Source organism: Oncorhynchus keta, unplaced genomic scaffold (genome assembly GCF_023373465.1).
Source record: "Oncorhynchus keta strain PuntledgeMale-10-30-2019 unplaced genomic scaffold, Oket_V2 Un_scaffold_22896_pilon_pilon, whole genome shotgun sequence".
Lineage (NCBI taxonomy): Eukaryota > Metazoa > Chordata > Actinopteri > Salmoniformes > Salmonidae > Oncorhynchus > Oncorhynchus keta.
This window is the reverse complement of record NW_026290871.1, coordinates 1-10,000: the sequence shown is the minus strand read 5'-3', so window position 1 is coordinate 10,000 and position 10,000 is coordinate 1. Positions and strand designations below refer to the sequence as shown.

Here is a 10,000-nt window from a genome sequence, read left to right as displayed (position 1 = left end):
AGGGTGAGAGAGAGGGAGAGAGGCTGAGATAAAGGGAGAGAGGCTGAGATAAAGGGGGAGAGGGTGAGATAAAGGGAGAGAGGCTGAGATAAAGGGAGAGAGGCTGAGATAAAGGGGGAGAGGGTGAGAGAGAGAGGGAGAGAGGCTGAGATAAAGGGAGAGAGGGTGAGAGAGAGAGGGAGAGAGGCTGAGATAAAGGGAGAGAGGCTGAGATAAAGGGAGAGAGGCTGAGATAAAGGGAGAGAGGGTGAGAGAGAGAGGGAGAGAGGCTGAGATAAAGGGAGAGAGGCTGAGATAAAGGGAGAGAGGCTGAGATAAAGGGAGAGAGGCTGAGATAAAGGGGGAGAGGGTGAGAGGGAGAGAGGCTGAGATAAAGGGAGAGAGGCTGAGATAAAGGGAGAGAGGCTGAGATAAAGGGGGAGAGGGTGAGATAAAGGGAGAGAGGCTGAGATAAAGGGAGAGAGGCTGAGATAAAGGGGGAGAGGGTGAGAGAGAGTGTGTAAGTGAGAGAGGCTGAGAGAGAGAGGGTGAGAAAGAGACAGAGAGTGGGTGAGATAAGGAGGAATTAGACAGGAAGTCTTGATATCGCCAACATCAAAACCAACAATCAGCTGACATGCATCTGTGTCCCAATGACTTTCACACCACAGTTTGGTTTTTAAATCCGTTTTGGAAAACTGACTGTCCAAACAGCAAGTTACAAAATGACCAAATCGGATTTGTGTGTGCTCAGACAGCGGCCATTTGCTGACATGGCTACGCTGGTTGTCATAGTAACGACATGGTAGCAGTCAACTAGTTAGCCACAGCAGTCAACTAGCTGTTTCACTTTCTAGCACATTCACTAAGTTGTTTTTGTAAACAATTAGCAAGCTAGTTAGCTACCACATGTTCTTGTCAAACTGCAAAGCAACAATATGTGCCAAATAACAGTCTACAAAAAACACTTGAGGGTAAATAAATCAGATTCAGATCTGTTCAGACACAAGTCACATGGCCAGGGATCAGATTTGACTGTTCAGACACAAGTCACATGGCCAGGGATCAGATTTGACCGTTCAGACACAAGTCACATGGCCAGGGATCAGATTTGACCGTTCAGACACGAAGTCACATGGCCAGGGATCAGATTTGACCGTTCAGACACGAGTCACATGGCCAGGGATCAGATTTGACCGTTCAGACACAAGTCACATGGCCAGGGATCAGATTTGACCGTTCAGACACAAGTCACATGGCCAGGGATCAGATTTGACCGTTCAGACACGAGTCACATGGCCAGGGATCAGATTTGACCGTTCAGACACAAGTCACATGGCCAGGGATCAGATTTGACCGTTCAGACACAAGTCACATGGCCAGGGATCAGATTTGACCGTTCAGACACGAGTCACATGGCCAGGGATCAGATTTGACCGTTCAGACACAAGTCACATCGCCAGGGATCAGATTTGACCGTTCAGACACGAGTCACATGGCCAGGGATCAGATTTGACCGTTCAGACACAAGTCACATGGCCAGGGATCAGATTTGACCGTTCAGACACGAGTCACATCGCCAGGGATCAGATTTGACCGTTCAGACACGAGTCACATCGCCAGGGATCAGATTTGACCGTTCAGACACAAGTCACATGGCCAGGGATCAGATTTGACCGTTCAGACACAAGTCACATCGCCAGGGATCAGATTTGACCGTTCAGAACACAATCACATCGCCAGGGGGATCAGATTTCAGACACGACCGTTCAGACACAAGTCACATGGCCAGGGATCAGATTTGACCGTTCAGACACAAGTCACATGGCCAGGGATCAGATTTGACTGTTCAGACACGAGTCACATGGCCAGGGATCAGATTTGACCATTCAGACACGAGTCACATGGCCAGGGATCAGATTTGACCATTCAGACACGAGACACATGGCCAGGGTCAGATTTTAATGTGGTTTGAAATATCTGATTCCATGTGCTTCTTTGGCTGTTCAGAATCCAGGAACAAAAAAAGATACTAACCGGATCAGCGAAAAAAATGGCTTTGAGTCACTTCAAACTGCCCATGTCAACGTGGCTTGATGGTCAACATGGGAATGATGCCTCTCTGCTTGGTATTACTATAATGAGGTATAAGAACTACAGTACCCATCAACCCAGAGATGGAGACCTGATGTCTCTAGGAACTACAGTACCCATCAACCCATAGATGGAGACCTGATGTCTCTAGGAACTACAGTACCCATCAACCCAGAGATGGAGACCTGATGTCTCTAGGAACTACAGTACCCATCAACCCAGAGATGGAGACCTGATGTCTCTAGGAACTACAGTACCCATCAACCCAGAGATGGAGACCTGATGTCTCTAGGAACTACAGTACCCATCAACCCAGAGATGGAGACCTGATGTCTCTAGGAACTACAGTACCCATCAACCCAGAGATGGAGACCTGATGTCTCTAGGAACTACAGTACCCATCAACCCAGAGATGGAGACCTGATGTCTCTAGGAACTACAGTACCCATCAACCCAGAGATGGAGACCTGATGTCTCTAGGAACTACAGTACCCATCAACCCAGAGATGGAGACCTGATGTCTCTAGGAACTACCCTCAGTCTCTTTGCACAAGCTCTGACAGAATCTTCTCCAAAACAAGCAATACTTCTTGTGTACATAACCTCTCTCTGAGAGAGAGAGAGAGAGAGAGAGAGAGAGAGAGAGAGAGGGGTATGATGTGTGTTCTCACACCTCTCTGAAATACTTTAACTTTCATGAGCAATGCCTTTCATTCTCTCCCTCTCTCTCTCTCCTCTCTCTCTCTTCTCTCTCTCTCAACTCTCCTCTCCTCTCCTCTCCTCTCCTCTCCTCTCCTCTCCTCTCCTCTCCTCTCTCTCTCTCTCTCGTGTGTATGAGTGTAGAAGAAGCTTCCTGTTCTGTCTCTGGGTCGGTCATCTGATCTGAGACCAGGGGAGTTTGTTGTTGCCATCGGCAGCCCCTTCGCCCTCCAGAACACCGTTACCACGGGGATTGGTGAGTTGCTACGGCTTCAGTCAATTCAAGAAGTCATATGAAATGTCAAATGAACACATGGTATTGTTGATAGAGAGGTATGTGTGTGTGTGTGTGTGTGTGTGTGTGTGTGTGTGTGTAGTGAGCACGGCCCAGAGAGATGGGAAGGAGCTGGGCATCAGAGACTCAGACATAGACTACATTCAGACTGACGCTATCATCAATGTAAGAACACATAATAAATAAATCATTTCTTTATAAAGCCATGATTAGATTCCAATCATAACCATGTTCTCTCTCTCTCTCTCTCTCTCTCTCTCTCTCTCTCTCTCTCTCTGTCTCTCTCTCTCTGTCTCTGTCTCTGTCTCTGTCTCTCTCTATGTCTTCCATCTCTTCTTGATGAGCAGTATGGTAACTCAGGAGGACCTCTGGTTAACTTGGTGAGTGTCATGTTATTACCACCTGGATCTATAGATCAATGAGGGGCTGAATCTATAGGTCGGTGAGGGGCTGAATCTATAGATCAATGAGGGGCTGAATCTATAGGTCAATGAGGGGCTGAATCTATAGATCAATGAGGGGCTGAATCTATAGATCAATGAGGGGCTGAATCTATAGATCAATGAGGGGCTGAATCTATAGATCAATGAGGGGCTGAATCTATATAGTCAATGAGGGGCTGAATCTATAGGTCAATGAGGGGCTGAATCTATAGATCAATGAGGGGCTGAATCTATAGATCAATGAGGGGCTGAATCTATAGGTCGGTGAGGGGCTGAATCTATAGATCAATGAGGGGCTGAATCTATAGGTCAATGAGGGGGCTGAATCTATAGGTCAATGAGGGGCTGAATCTATAGATCAATGAGGGGCTGAATCTATAGGTCAATGAGGGGCTGAATCTATAGGTCAATGAGGGGCTGAATCATAGGTCAATGAGGGGCTGAATCTATAGGTCAATGAGGGGCTGAATCTATAGAGGGGCTCAATGAGGGGCTGAATCTATAGATCAATGAGGGGCTGAATCTATAGGTCAATGAGGGGCTGAATCTATAGATCAATGAGGGGCTGAATCTATAGGTCAATGAGGGGCTGAATCTATAGGTCAATGAGGGGCTGAATCTATAGGTCAATGAGGGGCTGAATCTATAGGTCAATGAGGGGCTGAATCTATAGGTCAATGAGGGGCTGAATCTATAGATCAATGAGGGGCTGAATCTATAGGTCAATGAGGGGCTGAATCTATAGATCAATGAGGGGCTGAATCTATAGGTCAATGAGGGGCTGAATCTATAGGTCAATGAGGGGCTGAATCTATAGATCAATGAGGGGCTGAATCTATAGGTCAATGAGGGGCTGAATCTATAGATCAATGAGGGGCTGAATCTATAGGTCAATGAGGGGCTGAATCTATAGGTCAATGAGGGGCTGAATCTATAGATCAATGAGGGGCTGAATCTATAGGTCAATGAGGGGCTGAATCTATAGATCAATGAGGGGCTGAATCTATAGGTCAATGAGGGGCTGAATCTATAGGAGGGGCTGAATCAATGAGGGGCTGAATCTATAGGTCAAGGGGCTGAATCTATGGTCAGGGGGCTGAATCTATAGGTCAATGAGGGGCTGAATCTATAGGTCAATGAGGGGCTGAATCTATAGGTCAATGAGGGGCTCAATGAGGGGCTGAATCTATAGGTCAATGAGGGGCTGAATCTATAGATCAATGAGGGGCTGAATCTATAGGTCAATGAGGGGCTGAATCTATAGGTCAATGAGGGGCTGAATCTATAGGTCAATGAGGGCTGAATCTGAATGAGGGGCTGATAGGTCAATGAGGGGCTGAATCTATAGGTCAATGAGGGGCTGAATCTATAGGTCAATGAGGGGCTGAATCTATAGATCAATGAGGGGCTGGTCTGAGGGGCTAGAAGGGGCTCTATAGGTCAATGAGGGGCTGAATCTATAGGTCAATGGGGCTGAATCTATAGGTCAATGAGGGGCTGAATCTATAGGTCAATGAGGGGCTGAATCTATAGGTCAATGAGGGGCTGAATCTATAGATCAATGAGGGGCTGAATCTATAGGTCAATGAGGGGCTGAATCTATAGGTCAATGAGGGGCTGAATCTATAGGTCAATGAGGGGCTGAATCTATAGGTCAATGATGAGGGCTGAATCTATAGAGGGGCTCAATGAGGGGCTGAATCTATAGGTCAATGAGGGGCTGAATCTATAGGTCAATGAGGGGCTGAATCTATAGGTCAATGAGGGGCTGAATCTATAGGTCAATGAGGGGCTGAATCTATAGGTCAATGAGGGGCTGAATCTATAGGTCAATGAGGGGCTGAATCTATAGGTCAATGAGGGGCTGAATCTATAGGTCAATGAGGGGCTGAATCTATAGGTCAATGAGGGGCTGAATCTATAGGTCAATGAGGGGCTGAATCTATAGGTCAATGAGGGGCTGAATCTATAGATCAATGAGGGGCTGAATCTATAGGTCAATGAGGGGCTGAATCTATAGGTCAATGAGGGGCTGAATCTATAGGTCAATGAGGGGCTGAATCTATAGGTCAATGAGGGGCTGAATCTATAGGTCAATGAGGGGCTGAATCTATAGGTCAATGAGGGGCTGAATCTATAGGTCAATGAGGGGCTGAATCTATAGGTCAATGAGGGGCTGAATCTATAGATCAATGAGGGGCTGAATCTATAGGTCAATGAGGGGCTGAATCTATAGATCAATGAGGGGCTGAATCTATAGGTCAATGAGGGGCTGAATCTATAGGTCAATGAGGGGCTGAATCTATAGGTCAATGAGGGGCTGAATCTATAGGTCAATGAGGGGCTGAATCTATAGGTCAATGAGGGGCTGAATCTATAGGTCAATGAGGGCTGAATCAATGAGGGCTGAATCTATAGGTCAATGAGGGGCTGAATCTATAGGTCAATGAGGGGCTGAATCTATAGGTCAATGAGGGGCTGAATCTATAGATCAATGAGGGGCTGAATCTATAGAATGAGGGGCTGATAGGTCAAGGGGCTGAGGAGGGGCTGAATCTATAGGTCAATGAGGGGCTGAATCTATAGGTCAATGAGGGGCTGAATCAAGGTCAATGAGGGGCTGAATCTATAGGTCAATGAGGGGCTGAATCTATAGGTCAATGAGGGGCTGAATCTATAGGTCAATGAGGGGCTGAATCTATAGGTCAATGAGGGGCTGAATCTATAGGTCTAATAGGTCAATGAGGGGCTGAATCTATAGGTCAATGAGGGGAGGGGCTGAATCTATAGGTCAATGAGGGGCTGAATCTATAGGTCAATGAGGGGCTGAATCTATAGGTCAATGAATCTATAGGTCAATGAGGGGCTGAATCTATAGGTCAATGAGGGGCTGAATCTATAGGTCAATGAGGGCTATAGAATGAGGGGCTGAATCTATAGGTCAATGAGGGGCTGAATCTATAGGTCAATGAGGGGCTGAATCTATAGGTCAATGAGGGGCTGAATCTATAGGTCAATGAGGGGCTGAATCTATAGGTCAATGAGGGGCTGAATCTATAGGTCAATGAGGGAGGGCTGAATCTATAGGTCAATGAGGGGCTGAATCTATAGGTCAATGAGGGGCTGAATCTATAGGTCAATGAGGGGCTGAATCTATAGGTCAATGAGGGGCTGAATCTATAGGTCAATGAGGGGCTGAATCTATAGGTCAATGAGGGGCTGAATCTATAGGTCAATGAGGGGCTGAATCTATAGGTCAATGAGGGGCTGAATCTATAGGTCAATGAGGGGCTGGGTCAATGAGGGGCTGAATCTATAGGTCAATAGGTCAATGAGGGGCTGAATCTATAGGTCAATGAGGGGCTGAATCTATAGGTCAATGAGGGGCTGAATCTATAGGTCAATGAGGGGCTGAATCTATAGGTCAATGAGGGGCTGAATCTATAGGTCAATGAGGGGCTGAATCTATAGGTCAATGAGGGGCTGAATCTATAGGTCAATGAGGGGCTGAATCTATAGGTCAATGAGGGGCTGAATCTATAGGTCAATGAGGGGCTGAATCTATAGGTCAATGAGGGGCTGAATCTATAGGTCAATGAGGGGCTGAATCTATAGGTCAATGAGGGGCTGAATCTATAGATCAATGAGGGGCTGAATCTATAGGTCAATGAGGGGCTGAATCTATAGGTCAATGAGGGGCTGAATCTATAGGTCAATGAGGGGCTGAATCTATAGGTCAATGAGGGGCTGAATCTATAGGTCAATGAGGGGCTGAATCTATAGGTCAATGAGGGGCTGAATCTATAGGTCAATGAGGGGCTGAATCTATAGGTCAATGAGGGGCTGAATCTATAGGTCAATGAGGGGCCGAATCTATAGGTCAATGAGGGGCCGAATCTATAGGTCAATGAGGGGCTGAATCTATAGGTCAATGAGGGGCTGAATCTATAGGTCAATGAGGGGCTGAATCTATAGGTCAATGAGGGGCTGAATCTATAGGTCAATGAGGGGCTGAATCTATAGGTCGATGAGGGGCTGAATCTATAGGTCGATGAGGGGCTGAATCTATAGGTCGATGAGGGGCTGAATCTATAGGTCGATGAGGGGCTGAATCTATAGGTCAATGAGGGGCTGAATCTATAGGTCGATGAGGGGCTGAATCTATAGGTCGATGAGGGGCTGAATCTATAGGTCGATGAGGGGCTGAATCTATAGATCAATGAGGGGCTGAATCTATAGGTCAATGAGGGGCTGAATCTATAGATCAATGAGGGGCTGAATCTATAGGTCAATGAGGGGCTGAATCTATAGGTCAATGAGGGGCTGAATCTAATCTATAGGTCAATGAGGGGCTGAATCTATAGGTCAATGAGGGGAATCTATAGAATCTATAGGTCAATGAGGGGCTGAATCTATAGGAGGGGCCGAATCAATGAGGGGCTGAATCTATAGGTCAATGAGGGGCTGAATCTATAGGTCAATGAGGGGCTGAATCTATAGATCAATGAGGGGCTGAATCTATAGGTCAATGAGGGGCTGAATCTATAGGTCAATGAGGGGCTGAATCTATAGGTCAATGAGGGGCTGAATCTATAGGTCAATGAGGGGCTGAATCTATAGGTCAATGAGGGGCTGAATCTATAGGTCGATGAGGGGCTGAATCTATAGGTCGATGAGGGGCTGAATCTATAGATCGATGAGGGGCTGAATCTATAGGTCGATGAGGGGCTGAATCTATAGGTCGATGAGGGGCTGAATCTATATGTCAATGAGGGGCTGAATCTATAGAGATGAGGGCTGAATCTATAGATCAATGAGGGGCTGAATCTATAGGTCAATGAGGGGCTGAATCTATAGGTCAATGAGGGGCTGAATCTATAGGTCAATGAGGGGCTGAATCTATAGGTCAATGAGGGCTGAATCTATAGGTCAATGAGGGGCTGAATCTATAGATCAATGAGGGGCTGAATCTATAGATCAATGAGGGGCTGAATCTATAGATCAATGAGGGGCTGAATCTAGAATGAGGGGCTGAATCTATAGGTCAATGAGGGGCTGAATCTATAGATCAATGAGGGGCTGAATCTATAGGTCAATGAGGGGCTGAATCTATAGATCAATGAGGGCTGAATCTATAGGTCAATGAGGGGCTGAATCTATAGGTCAATGAGGGGCTGAATCTATAGAGGGGCAATCTATAGGAGGGGCTGAATCTATAGGAGGGGCTGAATCTATAGGTCAATGAGGGGCTGAATCTATAGGTCAATGAGGGGCTGAATCTATCTAGGTCAATGAGGGGCTGAATCTATAGGTCAATGAGGGGCTGAATCTATAGATCAATGAGGGGCTGAATCTATAGATCAATGAGGGGCTGAATCTATAGGTCAATGAGGGGCTGAATCTATAGGTCAATGAGGGGCTGAATCTATAGGTCAATGAGGGGCTGAATCTGAATCTATAGATCAATGAGGGGCTGAATCTATAGATCAATGAGGGGCTGAATCTATAGGTCAATGAGGGCTGAATCTATAGATCAATGAGGGGCTGAATCTATAGGTCAATGAGGGATCAATGAGGGGCTGAATCTATAGATCAATGAGGGGCTGAATCTGAATGAGGGCTGATCTAGATCAATGAGGGGCTGATGAGGGGCTGAATCTATAGATCAATGAGGGCTGAATCTATAGATCAATGAGGGGCTGAATCTATAGGTCAATGAGGGGCTGAATCTATGAATCTATAGATCAATGAGGGGCTGAATCTATAGGTCAATGAGGGGCTGAATCTATATAGATCAATGAGGGGCTGAATCTATAGATCAATGAGGGGCTGAATCTATAGATCAATGAGGGGCTGAATCTATAGATCAATGAGGGGCTGAATCTATAGATCAATGAGGGGCTGAATCTATAGATCAATGAGGGGCTGAATCTATAGGAGGGCTGAATCTATAGATCAATGAGGGGCTGAATCTATAGGTCAATGAGGGGCTGAATCTATAGGTCAATGAGGGGCTGAATCTATAGATCAATGAGGGGCTGAATCTATAGATCAATGAGGGGCTGAATCTATAGGTCGATGAGGGGCTGAATCTATAGATCAATGAGGGGCTGAATCTATAGGTCAATGAGGGGCTGAATCTATAGATCAATGAGGGGCTGAATCTATAGATCAATGAGGGGCTGAATCTATAGGTCAATGAGGGGCTGAATCTATAGATCAATGAGGGGCTGAATCTATAGATCAATGAGGGGCTGAATCTATAGGTCAATGAGGGGCTGAATCTATAGATCAATGAGGGGCTGAATCTATAGGTCAATGAGGGAATCTATATAGTCTGAATCTATAGGTCATCAATGAGGGGGCTGAATCTATAGATCAATGAGGGGATCTGAATCTATAGATCAATGAGAGGGGCTGAATCTATAGATCAATGAGGGGCTGAATCTATAGGTCAGGGCTGAATGGTCAGGGGCTGAATCTATAGGTC

At 46.2% G+C, this 10,000-nt stretch overlaps 1 pseudogene; it reads left to right on the top strand.

Moving 5' to 3' along the window:
• LOC127928191 (serine protease HTRA3-like) overlaps positions 1-3,517 on the top strand; it is a 29,527-nt pseudogene extending 26,010 nt beyond the window's left edge.
• Positions 3,518-10,000: the final 6,483 nt, after the last annotated feature.